The following is a 23,280-nucleotide window of genomic DNA, read 5'->3' as shown; positions in this document are numbered from 1 at the left end:
TGAAACAAAATTGAATTAAAACTATGATACCATAGAGGAGTACAATGTCGTTATGTATTATACATGCTTATGTACATTATGATTAAACTGTGCAAATTTGTCCATAATTGATACTAGATACCAATTATTTAGGATTGACACAGGAAACAAAGCATGAAATCGGGTAGAATGATTAGAGAATTGATTAGAGCAGCGTCTTATTGTCATTGTCATCATATTTCTTTCATCTGCTTTTAATCGCACTGGTACAGCAAAATATAGCATACTTACATTCCTTTTGGATTATCATATTGTAGTTTTTGTAGTTTCTGATAGCCTGAGGGAAATATTACATTGGCTTCGAATTCAGAAATATAGTGTAAAATATGTAATGTCAATTCAAATACCTGAGCGCAAGAAGACAGTAAGTCCACGTGGCCCCTCAACATGTATACGTCGTATATACATTCAAGTTGCGTATAGTTTCGTATAGTTTGGTAATGTTTTATATATGTTCAGGGACCAAAACAAATCTTTCACAACCTTTCATGATGTTTTCACCCTGGAACATGTACAGTCATGGACAAAAGTTTGGAATATTTATATTTTTGTGTCAAATGCAGTTTTCAATCATATTAGGAACAGCTTTATTGTTCTGCAGTAGTGCTCAGATGAATTTAATTGAAAGATATGAATGTCCTTTGATATGTACATCACACAGTTTGTCAATTAAACAAAGAATTACCTGAGGAAGCGCATTACAATGGAAGGATCACAAAATCGGAACCCTTTTTGGCGGTCTCTTTGTATCATCAAATGAGATTACAGACACAAGCAAAGTTGATTGTTTAAACAAAAACTTAAACTCTCACTGTGACATGTTCAGATAAGTCTCTTGCTTGAGAAAACACATCTCAATATTTGGTGTGTCAGCCCCTTGCCAGCTCAAGGTCATTTACGCGACGTGATATTCCCTCAACCAGGTTTCCAAGGTCCCTTCTGGAATATCTCGCCAGCAAGCAATGACGGCGTGTCTAAGTTCCTGCAGGGGGATTGGTTGCTTGTCCATGTTACCTATCCTGCGGGACACTTCTGCCAATAAGTTCTCTATAGGGTTCATATCTGGGCTCAAAGCCGACCAGTCCAGGTTTCTACATTCTCATTTTCAAGGAATTCCCTCACGCGTAGGTCTCTGTGCGCCGTGGTGTTGTCATCTTGGATCACGAAATTGTTCCCGAAGTCTCTTCTTTCAAACGGAAGCATAACTGTATCAAGAACATACAGGTCTTGTTCCTGGTTCATGTGTCCTTCTAGCATGTAGAGGTGTAATTTTGACCTACTGTGAAATGCTCCCTATACTGTGATTCCACCACCATCAGGATACAATCCTCAAGCAGGTCTTGACCAACCTGTCTTCGGACCTTGACTCGGTCATCTTGTCTGTAGAGGAGAGACCGGGCCTCTTCACTGAAGATCACGTTACGCCAGTGGCCTACTGTCAAATCCCTATGTCTCTGTGACCAAAGCAAGCGCGCATGCCGATGTCTTTGCAGAAGTATTGGCTTTCTTATTGATGGTCTTGCGCGAAATCCTGCACTAACCAGTCTATTGTTCACAGGTTTCCTGGTAACAGGCGCGTTTATGGACCTCAGCCATTCTGTTCGTGGCCGAGATGCAGACTTCGTGCGGCCATTGCGGCAAAGTCTCAGGAGAGATCGGTCTTCTCTGGCGGTTGTCTTTTGGAGCCGACCTGACCTTGGTCTAGGTGTTGTAGTTCCGGTCTCTCAGCGTCTCTTCAAAATTTTAGAGACTGCAACTTATGTAATTCCTAAAGCGGCACCAATATCCTTCTGTTTGTAGCCGCGATTACGTTAGTCAATGACGCGGGCGCATCAATCTGCGTTCAATTCGTACCCCATGATCAGAAATATCGTATACAACAGACAGATGCAACAAAGTAAAGCTGGTTTCTTCACACCGTAATGCAAAAGCTAATGTAACCTTATGAATCACATGGCTAAATTAACTGCGAAAAGGATGCCCGATGGTTCATTGGTCAGGCATAAGAAGCCATTGTCCTACATTAGGTATTGTGTTATATGGAATGGTATCTAAGACCTTGCCAGACACCCGTGATCCATTTTGCATGGCTGATGGGTCATTGATGGTAAGAAATCTGCACTTAAAAACAGGGTTATGCAAAAAAGTAAAAATATTCCAAACTTTTGTCCATGACTGTATTAAACATTATAAAACCCTAAGAAACTATACGTAACTTTAGTGTATACATGTTGAGGGGCCAAGTGGACTTACGGTTTTCTTGCGCTCAGGTCTTCATTTTTGATTTACAATTACGCGGCTTCACACCGATCACAACGTAGTATTTATATGATTAGTGTTTACCAAAGTATTTAGAATCTCTGCTTGTAGATTTGTGTAAACTTACGTTTTTCTTTTTCAATACCAAATGTTTTGTCTGTGTAATTTTGGTGTTATTGTTCTCGCCATGTCAGTGTAATTTTGATCAATTGATTGATTGATTGATTGATTAATAGATTGACTGATTTAACTCAAGTCAGTAATTAGCAATTAGATACACAAAATAAAATATCCAAAGATCATGAGATCACTGACTGAGTGATCCTAAACACAGAATCACTAATTTGTAATACGAAACATCACCTGATAGCATGGTGACGCTAGTGGCGCGGCACACTTCTTATTGGAAAAGAAATAGTTAAATAAAACAAATAAAATATTAAATACAGACTAAAAACATATCTGCTTACAGCAACATTTTAATCAAAATAAATTCTTAAGCTCCTTTAATACAGCGAAGAAGCTGCACTCATTACATTGTGTTGCTAAGAAACCCTGTCAAGTGTCGACAAAAAAAAAACATGTTGATGTTATAATGAGGCTCAAGCGGATGACAAGCAGAATAATTTTTGCGATTTTCAGCTTTGATCAGTTTCAGTTTTAGTAAAAATTTATAAAAGTCATATTCACTGCATCCCGTGGTGTGCTGAAGACAGCATTGATGAATTAATTGCTATCTGCTGAAGATAGCGTTGGTGAATTTATTGTCAACCAACGAAGGCAGCGTTGATAACTTTATTGCTAAACTTGGCAGGACAAAATGGTCTCCAAAATCGTAAAAACATACTGTATTAAATTAAAATGTATATATAATTATATGCAAACACCTACTCTTTAAAGAGACATGAAACAAAATTTCATTAAAACTATGATGCCATAGAGGAGTACGATGTCTTTATGTATTATACATGCTCGTGTACATTATCATTAAGCTGAGCAAATTTGTCCATAATTGATAGTAGATGCCAATTATTTAGGATTGACACCGGAAACAAAGCATGAACATGATGAAATCGGGTAGAATGATTTTCGTTTGATTAAAACACCGAACACAATGTAGCATTTATATGATTATTGTTTACCAAGGTATTTAGAATCCCTGCTTGTAGATTTGTGTAAACTTACGTTTTTCTTTTTCAATACAAAATGTTTTGTCTGTGTTATTTTGGTGTTATTGATGTCGTCATTTCAATGTGATTTTGATCAATCGATTGATTGATTGATTGATTGATTGATCGATCGATCGATCGATCGATTGATTGATTGATTGATTGATTGATTGATTGATTGATTGATTGATTGATTACGCTTATTGGAAAAGTTAAATAAAACATATAAAACATTTTAATCAAAATAAATTCTTATGCGCCTTTGATACAGCGACAAAGCTGCACTCATTACATTGTGTTGCTAAGAAACCCTGAAAGTGTCGACAAAAAACGCTGTTGGTGTTATAACGAGGCTCGGATGACAAGCAGAATCATTTTTGCGATTTCAGTTAAATAAAGACGTTGTTGAATTTATTTCTATCTGCTGAAGGCAGCGTTGATAACTTTATTGAAGACCGTATTGATACATTCGTGGCTATCTACTGAAGATAGCGTTGTGTAATTTATTACTATCTTCTGAACACAGCAATAATAATTGTATTGCTATCTACTGAAGACAGCGTTGTTGAATTTATCAACATCATCTACTCTCTCTACCTTTGTACACAAGTTGTTGTGCATTTGTCCTATTGATGTGATATAAGAAAACAATACATTATTGCAATCAAACTTTGGTGTTGACTTTGAACAATTCGCCTTATCCTGTGAGCATAGTCGTGTATATGCAGTTAATGGGAAATATACCTGTTGCTGGCCAGCTACGAAATTGACAATTAAATCAAGAGCAACCAGGCGTCTGGTACAATTTCGTCACGGGCTTCAAGTCACAACAGCCTCTGGGTCTCACAAAGTAATAATGAACTTTACTAAGATTGTATATGTTGTGAAAATGTATCAGTTAATGATAAAACAAACAGGAAAAAACCCCAGTTTATTACCACTTCCAAATATCGGTGTCAGCAATCAGGTTAAAAAGTAATGTGATACCCACCAGGTCGCTCTCGCTTCTGGTATGGTTAAATAGTAGTACCTGGGAGGCGATCCAATTTGGTCAGCTTTCTCCTGTACAAGTCAGCTTGCTATCCACGGTAAGACTACTAACTTTGCAAAGAGAGATTCTGATATAAGTGATGACTCCCGTTAGAGATGATTATCTAAATATATGGGGGCGACGCTGGTGACTAAAATTAGCTAAGTTTATAAATAAATGGCGTTGTGTAAATTATATTATAACAGCGTCTAAAAATATCAAACGACGCATTATTGTGTACTGAATCGCGTATAATATGAGGAGGACATGCATCCAGTCAACCAAATTTACAGTCATCTACGCAATGTAAAATAACCATCCCCTGTCACACCTGAGATAATTATTATACCAATGCGAAATAATCCAGAACCAAACCAATATAATGTGTTTCAGATATCATACTGGCGGATCCATTATATAAGGTGGTGAATGGTACGTACCAATACAACAACTGAAGCCAAGCCAGATTGAATATGCAGACACGCGCTGTCTATAGTACCTTTTATAAGATGAAAGGTAGCATTTCCGGCGAATCTTTAGGTTCAGGGAAAAGTACTGTTACTAACAAGATTGTCTGAGTAACAATTCTCGCTACGAACTCCTTCTAACAATTTGCGTAATAATATATGCATTATTGTGTGCTAACAACCCTCGTAGTTTGATATCATATTGCAATGACACAACCCATTACAGGGTTATTAAGGACTTTTAGTAGTGACATTGACTTAAGATAATTGACATGCAAGTTTCATATTTATATTTAAAATACATAGATTGTTTTACCTCTTGATCATGTGCATTCTAATTGCATCATTACGATGGGTCCCTGTTCAACTTTGTATCTATATGCCTTTAGTTCGATTGCATCTTTTGTTACATATTTTATGTCGTGTTTATCTATTCAAATAGCTAAAGCTAAACTCAAAATTCATTAAAATCCAAATATCCGTAATTGCGATATATTATGGAGACGTCGTTTTCGGTATAATCCACTAGGGTAATGAAAGGACTAATTGCGTACACTCCAAATATCAAGTTCATTTTCCAATTTAATATACTATACTGAAATAAATTAGTGGTAAAGAAATGTTATTTTTCAGGTATTTTTCTTTCCATTCAAACTTTACAGATTTGCAATCCTGACAAGATACGCATTACGTTTTGTTACTTGAAGAGATTTGATCATGTCTCACCTCCTTTTTCAACCAAATCGACGGTAATAACTCTTGTAGTGAGGGATCAACATTTAACCACAAATTATCTTAGGCAAAACTGACTTCCTGTGAACCAAATACCACACAAAGTCATTTTTATGTAACTCATTGACCCATTATGTGTTATATACTGCCTCTATAGCTATAATGACATCCTTGTGATCTGGTCAACTCATTGACAGATACGAACCTCAGGAGGGAATTCAATTTTTGATCAATTCTCCCCATGTAGTGAAACGTAATGGCTTTCTCAAAATGTATACTTTTGCATAGTTTGAGTGTAAATTTTTAAAATATAATCAGAAATACAAAAAAGGAGTTGATTTTTGACAAATGATGTGACACAATTGGGTCCCACCTCAAAAACATGACCACATACATAAAGCCTGAGATGTATGTCGGAAAGTAATTTGTTGATTGCCCAAAAGCAGACATACCTATTCAAACAGGTCTCAAATAATGTAACATGAAAAGGTGAAGACACGATGAACACAAATCGCCTTGTGATGAGCTTATGCTAGGGAAATCGCAATTGAAAAAATGTCGACATACATAAATAAAAATGACTCGCGGATTTAAGCTGGGTATTTTGACTTCAGCTTCTCGTACTAATTATGATATTGAAATCAAAAAGTGTTTCAAAATCCATTTCTTTCAATATAAATAGCTGGTATACTCGTAATAGCAGTTGACAACTAATTAGCATACCTAAGCACGTGATTTTTTTGAAAAATAGGATGACTTGTCCTTGCTACTAGCAAAATGTAACCAGTTTTAAGGGTAGACGAGGTATTGTTGGTCGGAGCAACCTAAAAATCGATTTCCATTATCTAGATCAATATATTATTGAAAATTAACACCTTGATGTTTTGCAAAAGTTCATCCTACAAATCGTATACTTTGCAAACTTGCTTAATTTATTGTTGTTAATGAGTTATGTATGTTTTACAAAAGTGTTGTTGTTTCAACCCTCTTTACAACGTAACTCAAGAGCCACAGCACCTATAAGAGTACATCTGTGGTATTTTAATTCTTCTACACGCTCGCTATGAATTGAGCAATGCAGTTTTTGCCAAAGCTCACTACCATTCGTAAGATGCCGTGAACTACCCAATCACAACAGTTTAAAATAATTAATAACCTTAAGGGATCCAAAATGAGCGTTTATTGCGTTTCGACAGTATTTTTGTGGGACATGAGAGCACCTCAGACCTATCGAATTGCATTCTGAATACGAAGCATGTCTTTCTGATATCAAATAATTTTCATTTTTAAAAATCACAATATAATACAAATTTTATGACAAATTATAAAAAATTGATATTTTTCAATTTTTGATATATAACAGTCCTCGAAGTAAATTATATAAATCTAATGATATATTCTTAAAGTGTATGTAGCAGGGAGGAAAAGCCGACAGTCAATTGAAAATTTTGACCTTTCATATTGAAGATATGGATTTTTTCCCAAAAGACCTAATTTTTTTTGGTGTTTTGGGAAAAAATCCATATCTTTAATACGAAAGGTCAAAATTTTCAATTGATCGTCGGCTTTTCATCCCACCTACATACACTTTAAGTATAAATCATCAGATTTATAAAGTTTACTTCAAGTACTGTTAAATATCAAAAATATCAATTTTAATGATTTGCCATAAAATGTGTATTAAATTGCGAATTTCAAAAATCAAAATTATTTGATATCGGAATGACATTCTTCATATTCAGAATGCAATTCGATATGTCTGATGTGCTCTAATGTCCCAAAATAAATACTGTCCAAACGTTCATACCCCAGCCCTTAAAGATTCCTTTCGTCAAGTTAAAACATAGAGTGAAAATAGATGAAGTACAACATACAGCCGGAGGAGAGAATGCATTTAAAATGCAACTGATGTATTTGGTCACTATTCTATTCATTATTACTTACTCCAGATTTTTACACTATCAGAAATCTGAGACTACATTATTCTTGTTAGCTTATAAGCTTTCTTGTAGATTCGGTCGTTGACAAAAATATTGTATTTTCGGGCTGTCGACAGCCCAAAATTACAAGTATAACATGCAAATTATGCGTAACTTGCAAATTCATTGTCCGAATCAACTGAAATTTTGGAAATAAGTCTTTTTGAGCCACACCCTAAAGGGAGGATGCTAAACTCACGGAATACCATTCAAGAGCTCCGACGTGCAAATGCACAATGCGATTATAACATCGCGTTTCCTTCCACCATTTACCACTGCTACAAACATTTCCTAAATGGAAACTTAAGAAAAGAGATCAAAGTAAAATAGAACACAGTATCTAGCATTTTTAATCTCCTGCCTGTTCATAAAAAGCTTTTATGGCAAAGGAAATGTATGACACCTTGTTATCAAACTAAATAGAAACGTGACAATTATTCAACATCCTGCCGAGATTTTTAGTTTTGCATCCATTTTAACTGATAAAGTGTTTCTAAACAGAACGCTAACAAAACTCAATACCTTACAGTATAAATAAAACAGCTTCTTTGAGAAAATACTAGCAAAGTATATTATGTTAAACAAAAGATGTACCTTTTGATGTAAATTTATTAAAATAATTTGCCTTTAATTGGGTGTATTTTGATATGCTTGTCACTCACTGATTTTTGTACGATGTGAATATGACTTTATCAAATGAATATTTACTGATCCTTGAAATGATCAAGCCTGAAAATCGCACAATTATTTCTGCTTGTCAATAGGTCAATATAGTTAGTTGCTATTTGGCGACACTTGGCAGGGCTTCTTAGAAACACAATGTATATGTTTATAATAAGTGCAGCTTCTTCGCTGTGTCAAAGGTGCTTAACCCCATAAGAACTATATCTGCCGATTGGCCAAAATGAATATTGTGTCCAATTTTGAACCAATCAATGCTTTTTTATACTGAAATTTGTTTTGTTATAGTGACATTTTTACAGAATCCATAAAAACCAATTGTTAACTTTCCGGTTAACTACTAAAGGCAGAATTGATAAATTCATTGCTATGCTAAAGGCAGTATTGTTAAATTTATAGCTATCTGCTGAAGACAGTGTTGGTAAATTTATTATATCTACTGAAGACAGTTGATACATTTATTGCCATCTACTGAAGATAACGTTGTTGAGTTTATTGCTATTTACTGAAGACAGTGTTGTTGAGTTTATTGCTATCTACTGAAGACAGCACTGTTGCTTTTATTGTTATCTACTGAAGACAGCGGTGTTGAATTTATTGCTATCTACTGAAGACAGCGTTGTTGAATTTATCAACATGATCTTCCATCTCTACCTATTTACCTAAGTTTTTGTGCATTGGTTTAGTATTGGTCCTATTGATGTGATATAGGAAAACAATACATTATTGCTATCAAACGTTGGTGTTGACTTTGAACAATTCTCCCTAAGCTAAATTGACAATTAAATCAATAGCAACCAGGCGTCTGATACAATTTCGTCACGGGCTTCAAGTCACAATAGCCTCTGGGTCTTACAAAGCAAATGAACCTTAATTCTACGATCGTAGATGTTGTGAAAATGTATCAGTTGATGATAAAACAAGCAGAAAAACAGTTTATTATCACTTTCCAATATCTTGCTTGTGGTATGGTTAAATAGTAATACCTGGGAGGCGATTCAATTTGGTCTATCCACAAAACTTCATAAAAATAGATTCTGATATAAATGGCGACTCCCGTTAGCGGCGAAGCTGCTGACTAAAATTAGCTAAGTGCATAATAAATGGCGTTGTGTAAATTCTAAACAACCATAACAGCGTCTAAAAATATCAAACTAAGCAGTGTGATGAATCAGTTATAATATTTGTTTTTACTCGTAAGCCAGAATTGCCTGCTCACTTATTTTTGTCCGATGTGAATTATGACCGTAATAAATATTAACTGAAACTGGAACTGATCAAAGCTGAAAATCTTTAACATAATTCTGGTTCAGCCGAGCCTCATTATATAGCATCAAAAGCTGCTGTTTTGTGTCGACACTTGACGGGGTTTCAATGTAAGGAGTACAGCTTCTTTGCAGGATCAAAACTGTTGAAGAATAAATTATCATGTTTTCATTGTTTTTACTAAAATATTGCTGTAAATAGATGTATATTTACTCTGCATTTAATATGTATCTTATTCCTATTCAAATAAGAAGTAATACCGTACGATTTTCGATAGATGTGTATGAATATTACCCTCTATAAACCTTATTGCGTGTTTTTAATTCGATACTTCTGTGGACGTCATCATGGCATTATAATGTTCTTGTTCTTTTATCCTTTGCTTTGGTGTTTTTTAAATATTGTTTTGATAGTTCTATTTTGTTTAGTTGTTCACTTGTTTTGTCTTTTGTTTTTACCTCTACATATGATTATCTCCAGAGCATATATTAAACAGAATGATATGCATTTTTACTTAAAAGCAATTTATCGTTTTAATAGCTACCAATATTCGACCATTGGTAGTATTTTTTCGAACGTTAACTAAAGAAACGCATAAGCACTATTCTTTTTATATCATACATTATTTTCCTATTTATGCTCCTGCATTTTGATACACGAGTGAGCTGATTTGTTTTATTTTACAAGCTATTTTCTGGATGTGTGATCAGTGAAATGTACTTGCATTAAAACGTACAATAATAAAGCTCGCTGGTCAAAATAAACACCAAGCGCAAATATTAAATCGATGGAACTTACTATCTTACTATAGACATAAACGAAACTTATGTGTACCAACTTGAAGCTACATTTGTATCTTGCTGTTTTTAAAGCAATTTCTCAGTGGTAGGCCTAATATAAAACGGTAAGATTTGCCAGGCCGGTTGGTGGCTGCTATATTTTGGGATAAAATCTGAGCTTTTTGAAAATCATTTTCGGGATCCGGACTTAAAAACCGGCATCTGCTACAGCAATATTTTAATGTGTTACATGTTGTTGTTTTAAAAAAACACCGATGTGATCATATGACAATTATCATGATTTATGTACTTCTTTAGCAGCTTTGATAGCATTACAATTATGTGGGTGTTTTGTTTGTTGATTTTCTGCGAAGAAAAAGTGAAGAGTGAAGTAAAAATAATATAATCCATGATTTTGTAAGAAAGTCTGTATAAGTTTGTTGTTTTTTGTTCACTGAGTAAATTGTTGCCTACGCATGTTAATTATTATACCTGTGATGTGCTCCTGGAGGTTGTTTGTTGAAATGACCATAATGGCATGGCAAGGCCAAAGCCTCGTGGGTTAAGGTGATTAAACAAGCAATCCATGGGCCATGCCACTAGCATCAGCCAGCTTGGGATTTAATTTTCATGAGAAATAGATCAGGTCCATGCTTAATATAATCAGGAATGCAACTATGACCAATTTCACGTAATAATGTGAATGACAAAGGTAAGGTAAGGTAAATTCGTGTCGGAGCATGCAGTTCTTACCGGCCAAAGGGCCCATCTCTTTTTCAGACTTAGCCTTGTTGTGCTTTTAACTTAATGAAACTGAACAACAACAGGGCAAAACGATAACAAGGTATGGCAACAGGAAAGAAAAAGAAAGCAATAATTCAAAGAAATTGACCAGCAACGGGGCATCACATACGGTAACAAGGGTGAAGAAGAAAAACAAATGTTTGCTCTTCCACTTTTTGTTGATGTTCAAATTTGATCAATCTATTCCCGTTTTTTGAAATAAATATTTTTTTTTTTTTTTTCCGTTTCCACATATTCATCCAAAGTTTACCTCATCATACTCATCACGCACCTTCTGAGCGTGTTGCCGCGGCAACAGAGAAAATGGTACTTAAAGGAACAAGCTAAAATCGTGCACTGTCAATCAATCAATCAATCAACTAATCAATAAACAATCAACCATTGATCATATCACATCGCCATAACGATATAATGATAAGTACAGTAGTAACATCAAGCTAATACAGATAACATTAAATTTGTAATAAAAAAGAAGCAATGATGTTTACACACATGTACAGGCAGATATTCTAAATACTTCGGTAAGTATTAGTCACATAACATGCTACGTATGATTGATGTTTTAATTATCTGAAGTCATATAATTGTAAATAAAGAATTGACATATACATTTCACTACTGTATTTCTGAACTTGAAGCCGCCAATGTAATAACAATTTTCCCTCGGGCTATTAGACTACAAAAAACACAAAATGATGTTCAAAAAGGTATGCAAGTATGCTATATTTCACTGTATCAGTGTGATTTAAAAAAAAAAAGTAGATGATAATAATAATTAGATGCTGCTCTAATCAAACAAAAATCATTCTACACGATTTCATGCTTTGTTTCCTGTGTCAATCGTAACGCCATAGCAACCAGTGCTCTCAAATAATTGGTATCTAATATCCATTACTGTCAAATATGCTCAGCTTAATCATAATGTACACGAGCATCTATATAAAAGACATTGTACTTTATGGCATAATTTTGATAAATTTTGTTTCGTGTCTATTCAAACTAGATAATATGTTCATCATTTGTACTAGTTAATGGACATAATTTTATGTTCATGTAGCTGTTATGTGACAATGATAAACGTATAGCTATCTACTGAAGATAACGTTATTACATTTGTTGCTATACTGAAGGTATAGCGTTGTCGAATTTATTGTTATCTACTGAAGATAATAGTTGTTGAATTTTTTCTTATCTACTGAAGACAGCATTGTTAAATTCTTGAATTTATTGCTATCTACGGAAGATAACGTTGTTAAATTTATTACATTGAATGCAGCATTGATTAATCTATTGCTATCTTAAGTTCATTGCTATCTACTGAAAACAGCGTTGTAGAATTTATTCATATTTACTGAAGACAGCGTTAAATTTGTTTATGTCTACTGAAGATAACATTATTAAATTTGTTGCTATCTACTGAAGGTAGCGTTATCGAGTTTATTGCTATCTACTGAAGATATAGCTGATGAATTTATTCTTATCTACTGAAGACAGCGTTGTTAAATTTGTTGCTATCTACTAAAGATAGTGTTCTTGAATTAATTGCTATTTACGGAAGATAGCTACACTGAATTGCTACACTGAATGCAGCATTGATAATCTATAGCTATCTACTGACGACAGTGTTGATGCATTTATTGTTATCAACTGAAGACAGCATTGATAAATTTATTGTTATCTACTGAAGATACTGTTGTTGAATTTTGTTACTGTCTACCAAAGGCAGCGTTGTTGAATATATTACTATACTGAAGACGGCTTTGAATTTATTGCTATCTACTGAAGACAGCGTTGATGAATTATTGCTATCTAAGGAAGACAGCATAATTAAAGGCCCATTCAGTGATCCCAGCGAGAGTGTAAAAAATTTAAATTGAGTACAAGTTACTAAAAAGTGAAGAATATGTCGTTAAAACTGTCATAGAGTATTTTCAAAATCGAAATTTGGCAAAACAACGAGGAAAACAGCAGTATTGATTAAGTTGAAGCCCAATTCAAATGCATACAGCTAACTGTCTTTAATATACGGCTTTCAGCTCAACCACTTGCAGGGTCTGTTAGCACATATATTCTTTTAACAAAGGTGCAAAATACTTAATTTTGATGATTTTTATCATTTTCTGCACGAGCAAATCACTGAATGGGCCTTTAGATTTGTCGCTATCTACTAAAAATAACGCATTTAAATTCATCGCTGTCTACTTGAGACAGCATTAATAAATGTTTTTTATTTACTAAATACAGCATTTACCAATTTATTGTTATCTATACTGAAATCAACGTTGTTGAATTTGTTGATATCTACTGAAGACAACATTGATGAATATTGAAGATGGCGTTGTTGAATGTATCGCTATTTAGCATTGCAGAATTTATTGCTAACTACTGAAAACAGCATTATTTAATTATTACTCTGAAGATAGAATATGTTTGATTGCACTATTATAATCATTGGCTGAAAATTCTGAATTTTATCATAATCAGTACAATTTCTACTTGTATCCAAGTAGTTGTGCATTGGTCCTATTGACAATTTATATGATATAGGAAAACAATACATTATTGCTTTCAAACTTTAGTGTAGACTTGAACAATTCTCCCCAGCCTGTGAGTGTAGTGAGGTATACAAATGAAGTTAATGAGGAAGATACATACCTGTTGCAGGCCAGCCACGAAACTGACAATTAAATCAAGAGCAACCAGGCGTCTGGTACAATTACGTCACGGGCTTCAAGTCACAACAGCCTCTGGGTCTCACAAAGCAAAATGAACCTTACTAAGATTGTATGTGTCGTGAAAATCATTGGATACGTTTTGTACGATGTGAATTATGACTGTAATAAATATTTACTGAAACTGGAACTGATCAAAGCTTTTAAAATAATTCTGGTTCACCCGAGCCTCATTATAGCATCAATAGCTGCTGTTTTGTGTCAACACTTGACGGGGTTTCAATGTAAGGAGTACAGATTGTTCGCAGGATCAATAGCGCTGAAGAATAAATTATCATGTTTTCATTATTTATTACTAAAATATTGTTGTAAATAGACGTATATTTCTCTGCATTAATATGTATCTTATTCCTTTTCAATAAGAAGTAATACCGTACGAGTTTCAATAGATGTGATGAATATTTCCCTCTAAAATTTTTATTGCGTGTTTTTAATTTATCGATACTTCTGTGGACGTCATCATTGCATTATAATGTTCTTGTTCTTTTATCCTTTGCTTTGGTGTTTTTTAAATGTTGTTTTGATAGTTCTATTTTGTCAGGTGGTTCACTTGTTTCGTCTTATGTTTTAATTTCTACATAATCTCAAGTGCATAATATATTAAAAAGCATGATATGCAAATCTAAAAATCGATGGAACTTACTATCTTACTAAAGGCATAAACTAAATGTGTAGCCTAGGTATTTGAAGCTACAACAACTTACTGGTGTGTCTTTTTAAAGCAATTTCTCAGTGGTAAGCCTGATATAAAACGGTAAGATTTGCCAGACCGATTGGTGCTATATCTTGTGACAAAATCTGAGCTTTTTAAAATCATTTTCGGGATCCTGAGATTTATTCAGCTAATCAGATTTGCTGAAAAATTGGACTTAAAAACCGACATTTGCTACAGCAATATTCTAATGTGATACATGTTGTTGTTTTAAAAAACACCGATGTGAAAATATGACAATTCTCATGATTTATGTACTTCTTTAGCAGCTTTGATAGCATTACAATTATGTGGGTGTTTTGTTTGTTGTTTTTCTGCGAACAAAAAGTGAACAGGGAAGTAAAAATAATATAATCTATGATTTTGTAAGAAAGTCTGAATAAGTTTGTTGTTTTTTGTTCACTGAGTAAATTGTAGCCTACGCATGTGAATTATTATACCAGTGATGTGCTACTGGAGGGTGTTTGTTGAAATGACCATAATGGCAAGGCCAAAGCCTCGTGGGTTAAGGTGATTAAACAAGCAATCCACGGGCCATGCCGCAAGCAGCTTGGGATTTAATTTTCATGAGAAATAGATAAGGTCCATGCTTAAGGGATCTAAAATGAGCGTTTATTGCGTTTCGACAGTATTTTTGTGGGACATGAGAGCACCTCAGACCTATCGAATTGCATTCTGAATACGAAGCATGTCTTTCTGATATCAAATAATTTTCATTTTTGAAAATCACAATATAATACAAATTTTATGACAAATTATAAAAATTTGATTTTTTCAAATTTTTGATATATAACAGTCCTCGAAGTAAATTATATAAATCTAATGATATATTCTTAAAGTGTATGTAGCAGGAGGAAAAGCCGACGGTCAATTGAAATTTTGACCTTTCATATTGAAGATATGGATTTTTCCCCAAAAGACCTAATTTTTTTGGTGTTTTGGGAAAAAAATCCATATCTTCAATACGAAAGGTCAAAATTTTCAATTGATCGTCGGCTTTTCATCCCACCTACATACACTTTTAAGTATAAATCATCAGATTTATAAAGTTTACTTCAAGAACTGTTAAATATCAAAAATATCAATTTTTAATGATTTGCCATAAAATGTGTATTAAATTGCGAATTTCAAAAATCAAAATTATTTGATATCAGAATGACATTCTTCGTATTCAGAATGCAATTCGATATGTCTGATGTGCTCTAATGTCCCAAAATAAATACTGTCCAAACGTTCATACCCCAGCCCTTAATATAATCAGGAATGCAACTATCACCAATTTCACGTAATAATGTGAATGGCAATGATAAGGTAAATTCGTGTCGGGGCAATTCTTACAGACTTCCCCTAAATTAGCCTTGTTGTGCTTTTAACTTAATGAAACTGACCAACAGCAGGGCAAAACAGCCCCGGCAACAGGAAAGAAGAAAAAATAATTTTAAAGAAACTGATCAGCAACAGGGCAACACATACAGAAGAAGACGAAAAACAAATATTTGCTCTCCCATTTTGTTTTTGTTGATAATTGTTCAATTTTATTCCCGTTTTTTTTAAATACCGTTTCCACACATTCATCAAAAGTTTGCCTCATCATACTCATCACGCACCTGCTCATCAAGTATCGAGCTAAATGAATGAATGAATGAATCAATTAATTAATCAATCAATCAATCAATCAATCAATAAATAAATAAATCAATTAATTAATTAATTAATCAACCAATCAACCAATCAACCAATTGATCATATCACATCGCCATGACGATATCAATGAAAGCACAAAATGATAAGTACATTAGTAACATCAAGCTAATACAGATAACATTACATTTGTAATAAAAACAAAAGAAGCAATGATGTTTACACACATGTACAGGCAGATATTCTGAATACATTGGTAAGTATTAGTCATATAAAATGCTACGTATGATTGATGTTTTAATTATCTGAAATCATATAATTGTAAATAAAGAATTGACATATCATTTCACTACTATATTTTTGAACTTGAAGCCGATAATGTAATAACAATGTTCCCTCGGCTATTAGACTACAAAAACTACAAAATAATGTTCAAAAAGGTATGCAAGTATGCTATATTTCACTGTACCAGTGTGATTTAAAAAAGTAGATGATAATGATAATTAGATGCTGCTCTAATCAAACAAAAATCATTCTACACGATTTCATGCTTTGTTTCCTGTGTCAATCTTAACGCCATAGCAACCAGTGCTTTCAAATAATTGGCATCTATTATCCATTACTGTCAAATATGCTCAGCTTAATCATAATGTACACGAGCATTTATATGAAAGACATTCTACTATATGGCATAATTTTGATAGATTTTGTTTCGTGTCTATTCAAACTAGATAATATGTTCACCCTTTTTACTAGTTAAGAGACGCCCTTTTATGTGGCTTTTATGTGGCATTGGTAAACTCATAGCTAGCTATCTACTGAAGATAGCGCTATTAAATTGTTGCTATCTGCTAAAGGTAGCGCTGTTGAATTTATTGCTATCTACTGAAGACAGCGTTATTAAATTTATTGCTATCTACTGAAGACAGCGTTGTTAAATTTATTCCTATCTACTGAAGACAGCGTTGTTAAATTTGTTGCTATCTATTAAAGATAGCATTCTTGAATTTATTGCTATCTACGGAAGATAGCGTTGTTAAATTTATTACATTGAATGCAGCATTGGTAAATCTATTACTATCTTAAATTCATTGCTATCTGCTGAAAACAGCGTTGTTGAATTTATTCATATTTACTGAAGACAGCGTTAAATTTGTTTATATCTACTGAAGATAACATTATTAAATTTGTTGCTATTTACTGAAGGTAGCGTTATCGAGTTTATTGCTATCTACTGAAGATATAGCTGATGAACTTATTCTTATCTACTGAAGACAGCGTTGTTAAATTTGTTGCTATCTACTAAAAATAGCGTTCTTGAATTAGTTGCTATTTACGGAAGATAGCCTCCTTGCATTTATTGCAACACTGAATGCAGCATTGATAAATCTATAGCTATCTACTGACCACAGCGTTGATGCATTTATTGTTATCTACTGAAGACAGCATTGATAAATTTATTGTTATCTACTGAGGATAGTGTTGTTGAATTTGTTACTGTCTACAAAAGACAGCGTTGTTGAATATATTGCTATACTGAAGACGGCGTTGAATTTATTGCTATCTATACTAAAGACAGCGTTGATGAATCATTGCTATCTAATGAAGACAGCATAGTTAAAGGCCCATTCAGTGATCCCAGCGAGAGTGTAAAAATTACTACAAACAAATTATTACGTACAAATTACTAAAAAGTGAAGAATAAGTCGTTAAAATTGTCATTGGGTATTTTTAAAATCGAAATTTGGCAAAACAACAAGGAAAACAGCAGTATTGACAAAGTTGAGACCCCATTCAAATACATACAGCTAACTGTCTTTAATATACGACTTTCGGCTCAACCATTTGCAGGCTGTGTTAGCACATCAATTCATCTAACAAATGGGCAAACTTAATTTGATGATTTTTATCATTTTCTGAACGAGCAAATCACTGAGTGGGCTTTTAAATTTGCAAATTGTCACTATCTACTGAAAATAACGCCATTGGATTCATCGCTGTCAACTGGAGACAGCATTAATAAAGGTTTTTTTTATTTAAATAAATGTAGATATTTATATAGCGCTTTATGCCACAAACAGCCTCAAAGCGCTTTACATTTATTCCGCCGTCATTAGAATATGTCGGAACCACGTTTGCAGCCTACAATTGGCGCAGGATTCATCAGTGCAACGACTGTGACAACCCCTAACACCTTCCCATTGCACCTGGGTGGGGTGAGCACGGTTGTTTGATGGGATCATTTATTAGTTTTTCAAACAAAACATAATGTATCATCCAAATTTTAGGTCATTTTTTTACTTTTGAGTCATTCGCAACTTTGATTTCCCCTCTTTTACAAAATTATTCACGTTTATAGCATTTTGTAAAGCTTTTTCGGATATAAAATGTGCTTATTAATGACAAAATTGGTGGCGCTATTTAGTTACTGGAAATTACTCTTTCAAGCTTTTAATACAAATAATTCCTTTTATAGTTTGATCAAATATGTTTATAAAATTTCCTTGTTGCTTGTTTCACCTATTCCAGCTGTTTTAATGGCAGTATTAATCACCTACCTCTTGCAAATAGAGAAATGTGATTTAATATACATAGCGCCATCTATAGTTTGCATTTAGTTAATAATGAAGCCATTTCTATATACATCAAACAACCGTGTGAGGCAAGCGAGGCAAAGCGCCTTGCCCAAGGGCGCAACACGGTGGTGGGATGGGGACTCGAACCCATGCACATCAAGCAAGCTCTCAGATTATGAGTCCAAGGCCGTAACCACTGAGCCACCGTGCCCGGTATTTACTGAATACAGCATTAACCAATAATTGTTATCAATACTGAAATCAACGTTGTTGAATTTATTGATATCTACTGAAGACAACATTGATGAATACTGACGACGGTGTTGTTGAATGTATCGCTATCAAGCATTGCAGAATTTATTGCAAACTACAGAGAACAGCATTATTTAATATACTGATATCTCTGAAGATAGAATTTGTTTGATTGCACTATTATAACCATTGGCTGAAAATTCTGAATTTTATCATAATCAGTACAATTTCTACTTGTATCCAAGTAGTTGTGCATTGGTCCTATTGACAATTTATATGATATAGGAAAACAATACATTATTGCTATCAAACTTTAGTGTTGATTTTTAACAATTCTCCCTAGCCTGTGAGTATAGTAAGGTATACAAATGAAGTTAATAAGGAAGATACATACCTGTTGCTGGCAGGCCACGAAATTGACAATTAAATCAAGAGCAACCAGGCGTCTGGTACAATGTTGTCACGGGCTTCAAGTCACAACAGCCTCTGGGTCTCACAAAGCAAATGAACCTTACTGAGATTGTATATGTCGTGAAAATGTATCAGTTGATGATAATGCAAGCAGAAAAACAGTTTATTATCACTTTCAAATATCGGTGTCAGCAATCAGGTTAAAAGGTAATGTGATACCATCCAAGTTGCTATAATCTCGCTTCTGGTATATGGTTAAATAGTAGTACCTGGGAGGCGATCCAATTTGGTCAGCTTTCTCCTGTACAAGTCAGCTTGCTATCCACGACAAGACTACTAACTTTACAAAGAGAGATTCTGATATAAGTGATGAGTCCCGTTAGAGATGATTATCTAAATAAATGGGGGCGAAGCTGGTGACTAAATTGGTTTGGTGTCACCTTGGCGAGCCGGGTCAACCTAGCCTTGAAGCTACTACTGACTCAGCGTGCCACTAGATACTGGCATGAGATGACAAGTGCCTGGAAACACAGGGATAATATCGTGGATGCAAATAATGAGGAGATGGTGCGGTGGCGTCTTTGCTTTAATTTACGAAGGAAAAAATGTGATTCTGAGTGGCGGTTTGGTGGCGCTGTTGTGAGCAAATAGATTTTACCAGCCCCTGGATTTTAAAGAGCTGAGATTTTAAAAAGAATTTGAAATAATTTTGCAAAATTATTCTTCCTCAAACACTTATGCAGCAGAAAGTTAACACCAACATTAACAGTTATTTTTGAATGGACCTGTAATTTAATTTATAGTAGAAAGAATGTTTTGCTCGTTCCTTATGCCCACGAGTGTTCTTTACCTCTCCGTGATCTCGGTAATTGATGCGAGTAAAATGTGGTGGTGGGTGTCTTTGGTTTCCTCATGGTAGTTATAAACAAATTAATGATTTCCTAATCACTTTGGTAATTGTATTATGCCTAGTACTATTTAAAGGTGTTATTGGGTTTAAATGTGATAAAAAACATTATGTGGGTTGTGATTATAAGCCCACACAAATACAGTGCAGATTTGTCGGCAAATGGTGTGAGGTGAATTTATGATTGAATGCTCTGATATAAACAAGCATTCCCCTTCAGAGGTTTCAAAATTAGTTTAACAAAATGTTGTTTTTAAAAACATTTATTTCTGGTTTTCAATAATGGTCATATACGGTACGACAACTCATATACCTATATGGGCTTACATGTGATGTGGTGGTGGTGGTGGGGGTGGGTGGGTGGTGGGGGAGCCTAGTGAGAGATATCCCACGGTTTCGTCCAGGCTGTCTTATGCAAAGTAGAAATAATAATAATAATAATAATAATAATAATAATAATAATAATAATAATAATAATAATAATAATAATAATAATAATAATAATAATAATAATAGGATCTTCAGGAGATAGCAATAAACTCAACAATGCTGTCTTCAGTAGATAGCAATAAATTAAACAATGATGTCTTCAGCAGATAGCAATACACTCAACAGTACTGTCTTCAGTAGATAGCAATATACTCAACAATACTGTCTTCGGTAGATAACAATAAACTCAACAATACTGTCTTCGGTAGATAACAATAAACTCAACAATACTGTCTTCAATAGATAACAATAAAATCAACAATACTGTCTTCAGTATAGATAGCAATTAATTAAACAATGCCGTCTTCAGTAGATAGTACTAAATTCATCAATGCGGTCTTCAGTAAATAGCAATTAACGCAACAATGCTGTCTTCGGTAGATAATAATAAATTGAACAATGCTGTCTTCAGTAGATAGCAATAAACGCAACAACGCAACATATCTGGGCGACCAATCACAAGCCAAATCCATTTAAAGATGCATTACATCATGGCCAATTTTAGTAGGCCAGATTTCCGACAACCTCATCCATAGAAGCTCATAGACAGCCGTGTTAAGCATGTAAACCGCAATCCAAAGTATAGTCCCCTTTGGGAAGCTAACAAACAGAGGGAGTAGGGTCAGATGGACACATTAATTAAATCAGAGTTTTAAGCTTAAATACAATATCCAGAGTATGCACAATGGGCAAGTGGACTACGGCGGGGTAGTCTAGCAACAATGTTGTCTTCAGCAGTTAGCAATAAACTAAAACAATGCCGTCTTCAGTAGATAGTACTAAATTGAACAATGCTGTCTTCAGTAGATAGCACTAAACGCAACAGTGCTGGCTTCAGATATAGATAGCAATAAATTGAACAATGCTGTCTTCAGTAGATAGCACTATACCCAACAGTGCTGTCTTCAGTAGATAGCAAGAGAAATTCAACAACCCCATGTTTAATAGATACCAATAAGTCATCAACGCTATCTAAACATCTATATAAACAAGCGTTTCCCTTCAGACGTTTTAAAATTAGTCTAACACAATGCTGTTTTTAAAAACATTTATTTCTGGTTTTCAATAATGGTCATACGGTACGACAACTCGTAGACCAATATGGGCTTACATGTGTTGTGGTGGCGCTGGAGGTGGAGGTGGGGGTGGGGCGACGCTATAGTGAGAGATATCCCACGGTTTCGTCCAGGCTGTCTTACGCAAAGTAGAGATAATAATAATAATAATAATAATAATAATAATAATAATAATAATAATAATAATAATAATAATAATAATAATAATAATAATAATAAATAATAATAATAATAATAATGATAATAACACTACACTAATAATAATAATAATAATAATAATAATAATAATAATAATAATAATAATAATAATAATAATAATAATAATAATAATAATAATAATAATAATCGGATCTTCAGTAGATAGCAATAAACTCAACAATGCTGTCTTCAGTAGATAGCAATAAATAATTTAAACAATGCTGTCTTCAGTAGATAGCAATAAACGCAACAATGCTGTCTTCAGTAGATAGCACTAAATTCAACAATGCTGTCTTCAGTAGATAGCAATACCCTCAACAGTATTGTCTTTAGAAGATAGCAATATACTCAACAATACTGTCTTCGGTAGATAACAATAAAAACAACAATACTGTCTTCGGTAGATAACAATAAACTCAACAATACTGTCTTCAATAGATAACAATAAACTCAACAATGCTGTCTTCAGTAGATAGCAATTAATTAAACAATGCTGTCTTCCGTAGATAGCAATAAACGCAACAATGCTGCCTTCAGCAGTTAGCAATAAACTCAACAATGCTGTATTCAGTATATAGCAATAAATTCAACAATGCCGGTCTTCAGTAGATAGTACTAAATTCAACAATGCGGTCTTCAGTAAATAGCAATAAAGGCAATAATGCTGTCTTCAGTAGATAGCACTAAACGCAACAATGTTGTCTTCAACAGTTAGCAATAAACTTGACAATGCTGTATTCCGAATAGAGCAATAAATTAAACAATGCCGTCTTCAGTAGATAGTACTAAATTCAACAATGCTGTCTTCAGTAGATAGCAATATACACAACAATACTGTCTTCGGTAGATAACAATAAACTCAACAACACTGTCTTCGGTAGATAACAATAAACTGTCTTCATTAGATAGCAATAAACGCAACAATGCTGTCTTCAGTAGATATAGCACTAAATTCAACAATGCTGTCTTCAGTAGATAGCAATAAACGCAACAATGCTGTCTGCAACAGTTAGCAATAAACTCAACAATGCTGTATTCAGTATATAGCAATAAATTAAACAATACTCTCTTCAGTAGATAG

General features: G+C 34.0%; 1 protein-coding gene across 2 annotated transcripts in view; it reads right to left on the bottom strand.

Moving 5' to 3' along the window:
• LOC140156816 (uncharacterized) overlaps nucleotides 1–20,088 on the bottom strand; it is a 188,488-nt gene extending 168,400 nt beyond the window's left edge. Inside the window, exon 1 of one of the 2 annotated variants that reach the window (XM_072179802.1) lies at nucleotides 19,513–20,088. The gene's annotated coding sequence lies outside the window, so the exon portion shown is untranslated. Of the gene's footprint in view, nucleotides 1–4,211; nucleotides 4,341–19,512 lie in introns of those variants that run through there. The other variant, XM_072179804.1, reaches the window with a different exon arrangement.
• Nucleotides 20,089–23,280: the final 3,192 nt, after the last annotated feature.

The sequence above is a fragment of the Amphiura filiformis genome, chromosome 7, assembly GCF_039555335.1.
Source record: "Amphiura filiformis chromosome 7, Afil_fr2py, whole genome shotgun sequence".
Lineage (NCBI taxonomy): Eukaryota > Metazoa > Echinodermata > Ophiuroidea > Amphilepidida > Amphiuridae > Amphiura > Amphiura filiformis.
Note: the sequence above shows the minus strand (reverse complement) of the source record. Positions and strands in the feature narration are given on the sequence as shown.